Genomic DNA, 4702 nt, shown 5'->3' with positions numbered 1-4702 from the left:
TCTTCGAAGATTTTTAGCTTACATAATGCTTGTTTTTCTCCTCTTCCATCAAAATTGAAATGCTCTAGTAGGCTGTCTGCAAATATATCGGGTGATTTTTTAAGAGCTTGATAACTTTTTTTAAAAAAAAAACGCATAAAATTTGCAAAATCTCATCGGTTCTTTATTTGAAACGTTAGATTGGTTCATGACATTTACTTTTTGAAGATAATTTCATTTAAATGTTGACCGCGGCTGCGTCTTAGGTGGTCCATTCGGAAAGTCCAATTTTGGGCAACTTTTTCGAGCATTTCGGCCGGAATAGCCCGAATTTCTTCGGAAATGTTGTCTTCCAAAGCTGGAATAGTTGCTGGCTTATTTCTGTAGACTTTAGACTTGACGTAGCCCCACAAAAAATAGTCTAAAGGCGTTAAATCGCATGATCTTGGTGGCCAACTGCCCATGCATCCCGAAAAATGCACTGTTTGGTGGTTTGTACGCTGGTGGAATCATTGGACCGTATTTTTCAAAGATGCTGCCGGACGCAACGTTACGGTGAATGGCGATCGCTATCGTTCGATGCTAACAAACTTTTGTTGCCAAAATGGAAGAACTGAACTTGGTTGACATGTGGTTTCAACAAGATGGCGCTACATACCACACAGCTCGCGATTCTATGGCCATTTTGAGGGAAAACTTCGGAGAACAATTCATCTCAAGAAATGGACCCGTAAGTTGGCCACCAAGATCATGCGATTTAACGCCTTTAGACTATTTTTTGTGGGGCTACGTCAAGTCTAAAGTCTACAGAAATAAGCCAGCAACTATTCCAGCTTTGGAAGACAATGATTTCCGAAGAAATTCGGGCTATTCCGGCCGAAATGTTCGAAAAAAGTTGCCCAAACATTGACTTTCCGAATGGACCACCCAAGACGCAGCCGCAGGTCAACATTTAAATGAAATTATCTTCAAAAGTAAATGTCATGAACCAATCTAACGTTTCAAATAAAGAACCGATGAGATTTTGCAAATCTTATGTGTTTTTTTTTTAAAAAAAGTTATCAAGCTTCTAAAAAAATCACCCGATACTTATATTTGAAAGAGTTTTCAATATTGTCCGATGTCCCTTTAAGTTTGTAGACATAACTGATCTGTAAAATAATAATATATAAATGTAAATAGTAATTTTTAAGATGTTGATATTATAAATAATGTTTTTTACCATAGATTGTGCGAACTCAGCTTTCTCTAACATTTCTTCCACTTCCAAACATCCCTCAAAGTTTTGAATAGGTAAAAGGGTTGCTACCTGGTCGCGAGCCTCGTCTTTTTCCTCTCCGGTCATGAGGCACACCGATCGCTCATTTTTTTTAAATGCACCTTACATTCCTTAATCAGGGAACTCTGTGCTAGCATTTCCGATCTATCTATAGTCTATAGACTGTGAAAATACAAATAAATTATTTTATTTGTAATTATATCTTTATATATAAATATTTACTTTTTGTTCCACTGTTTCCAATTTGTCCGTAATTTGTTTTTGATTCCCTGTTATCAACACTTGTCCATTACTTAGTGAACCTAATGTATCGAATAATATCTGTTGCTATGTATTTTAAAAAAGAGCCGCATTAATATCTAAATTGTAAAACTTATAGAATATTTACTTACATTTGATTCTAAAGTATGTATCTTATCCAATATTTCCCTCTGCTTTCCCAGAATTTCGTTTAGGATGGCCATCGTATTTAATTCTTGATAATTCTCTTTATCTTGTGAAGGGGTTGAGGTTGTTGATACGTTGTCTTTTATACTATATAACTTCCTTGGGATCAATATCTAATGATCTGAAATAGATATCTAAATATTATTAATGGAATACGACTGCCTTATATTTCTGTTTTCTTACCATTTTCTTCTTGGCTTTCAAAGATTGATTCGCCAAATATATTGCTTGTAGAGCTCATCTAAAATTAAAATTTTTATTAAATTTATGTTATTAAAATCGTTTAAACAGAATGTGCGGGTTGTTGCGAAAAATCGTGAAAGAGATGATACAAAAGAGGAATGAGAAAATGAAAATAAGCGAACATTAAATTTTTTAAAGTGCAGTTTTGACCAACTTTAATTCCCTTTTCCCTTAACAGCTTTACTTCTGAACAAAAATCTGCCATAAACGAATTGATATTATCAGGTTTTTTAAAACCAGAAAAGCAAGCAATCAGAAATGGTGTCACATTTGGTAAGTTTGAAATAGCACCAATTATGGGCCATAAAACTCGGTTAGAACTTTTAAAAAGTTTTAAACCATCAATACCTATATCAATTAATATTTCTTCTAAATTCTCAAAAATATTTGCGGTGTTAGAAAGAAAAAAGTTTTGTATGCTAATATAGAGGAATTCTCCATTAGACATAGTTTTAATGTTAGCTCTTTGCCTGCCTGCGTTCAAAAGGGTTTTTGCAGAAAGGGGTAAATCATTAACTCCTATCTCTCGCAAAGTTTTTAATAAGTCCTCTAAAGAATTTTGAGAGATATTATTTCTAATAGCCCACAAAATAATCTCATTTGCTTTCTTCTCAATTTCTAACTTGCTATCTTGGGACAAAGAATCTCTTAAGGAAACTGAAGTATCTATTGCTAAATGTCTAAAAGTTTCATTTGAAATTTCGCAATTCACAACATCACTATTTTCGCCATTTTCTTTTGCAACATATTTCATCGTATTTATGAGTTCACTATTCTGCGCACTATTTAACTTCCCCGCACATTCCACCAAATTTTTTTATTTTATTATTTTGGATTTGAAAACCCTTTTTTCTTTACTTAAATGATTTTGAAATGTCGTTTTTTTTTCATTTTTACTTATCTTTTCTTGATAAATATAGTATAAATCACTTAAACAACGCACGAAATATAATAATTCGATTTAGAATTCACTGAATTAACGCGCAACACTTCTCGTTTGTGGCAAGAATAACAGTAAACATTTTTTTGCGCAACATTTTATAAACGTACATATATGGAATTATATGTATCTCTTTTTACAGGGTTGCTTTTCTGCATACAGATCAGTGTTGATAAACGATATTTAGTGTTGAAAAGTGTTTATTTAAAAAAATCAACATTGACAGTCATTTTAAATTTCATTTTACTGTCAATGATGACAGTGCTGAATAATTAAGCTATTTCATTCTTATATACATATATAAGCAATATCATTCATAGGTTTCTCTTTTTAACATAAGCATTGACAGTCATTTGAGTGTCATTTTTTCGTCAGCTCTGACATAAAAATTAGTCAAACATATTTGTTGCGCTCATTCAAAATTTCAAAGTATATCTGCCTGCTCTAATTTCCCCAATCGACGGCTGATGCAGGGTTGCATTTTATTTTATTTAAATAGCTGATGCAGGGTGTTTACAAAAAATTTATTACAATTTATATGAACTAAAAGTATGTTTAATTTAAAAAATATGTAATATCTGAAAAAAGATTAAATGAAGAAAAGAATTTTTAAAACCTGAAAATAAAATAGTGGAAAAATATTATAAAAGACGAATACCTGAAAATAAAATAAAGATTATTAATACCTGAAAATAAATAATAATTGCATTGAAGAAAGATTAATTGTATAAAATAATAATATCTGAAAAAAAAGATTAATATTATCTGAAAGAATAAAATATATTAAATACAAATAGAATTTACTCTGAAAGCCAATACTAATTGAATAAAAATAGTGATAAAATCTGAAAAGAAAGAATAATTAAATAAAAATCATAATAATATCTGAAATAAAAGAATAATATTATCTGATTATTTAAAATATAAGGCAAACATTTGTTTTCACATATTATATTGGATTGTGCAGGCCGCCTTAAACGCATAAAATACATACTTATGTACATATGTATGTAATTATTTTTGCGTATTATGTTGAACTGCGCAATCCAATTTCAAACAACACACACTTTTTCTCACATACTTACTTAACAATTTAAATTTGCTGCTTCTGATGATATTGCTGCAGCTGCTAATTCCAATGCTATAAAAACAAATGAAGTAATTATTTGCAAATTATTTAAAAAAAATCATTCACTTACCTTCTTGTTGTACGAGCCTCCTTTACGATAGTACGATCACGAATGACATGCGTCTTTCAATCGTTTTTTTATTACCCTTTTTAGAATTTTCTTTTGTCACTATTGACAATAATGTTTTCTCCTTCGCACTCATTCAAATAAATCAAGAGATGAAAGAAACTTTTTTTCATCGCATTTAGGTAAACAAAAAATAACCCGAAAATGTGCGTTGGTGTTAGTGTATAGAGAAAAAATGTGTAGTTGTATTGGAATATTTGTCTCAAGCGGGTAGCCGTGGTTCGCAGGGTTCTCTTTTTAACATAAGCTTTGTAAGTCATTTGAGTGTCATTTTTTCATCAGCTCTGACATAAAAAATGTGCGTGTATTAGTGAAACGATCAGCAGTTGTAGGGAATGTATGCAGCTTGTAGGGAATGTATGCATGTATAGGTATAATATATAAGTTAGCACGAACCAAGCATAAAGTGCAACTATGTCAACAACCCCGAAATTACAGCGCAAGCGACAACTGGTAAATTCTGCAACCTCAGCATATCCGGCACATGCAATCCTTTTACCCTATTTGCAATCGAATTGCTTATACTAATTGCTTATACTAATTCTAGGAAATAGATCA

The 4702-nt window shown here is 31.5% G+C and overlaps 1 long non-coding RNA gene across 2 annotated transcripts; it reads right to left on the bottom strand.

Moving 5' to 3' along the window:
• Positions 1 to 1008: 1008 nt before the first annotated feature.
• LOC120780910 lies at positions 1009 to 1968 on the bottom strand. Of its 2 annotated transcripts, none has more exons than XR_005705965.1 (5): positions 1889 to 1968; positions 1651 to 1826; positions 1481 to 1585; positions 1202 to 1420; positions 1009 to 1130 (listed from the first exon to the last, which is right to left on the bottom strand). It is a non-coding gene; the product is annotated as an uncharacterized LOC120780910 (long non-coding RNA). The 2 variants fall into 2 exon arrangements; XR_005705966.1 differs by having other exon boundaries at positions 1651 to 1839; positions 1889 to 1932.
• Between the last annotated feature and the right edge of the window lie 2734 nt (positions 1969 to 4702).

This window comes from Bactrocera tryoni, unplaced genomic scaffold (assembly GCF_016617805.1).
Source record: "Bactrocera tryoni isolate S06 unplaced genomic scaffold, CSIRO_BtryS06_freeze2 scaffold_25, whole genome shotgun sequence".
Lineage (NCBI taxonomy): Eukaryota > Metazoa > Arthropoda > Insecta > Diptera > Tephritidae > Bactrocera > Bactrocera tryoni.
This window is presented reverse-complemented; position numbering and strand designations above follow the sequence as displayed.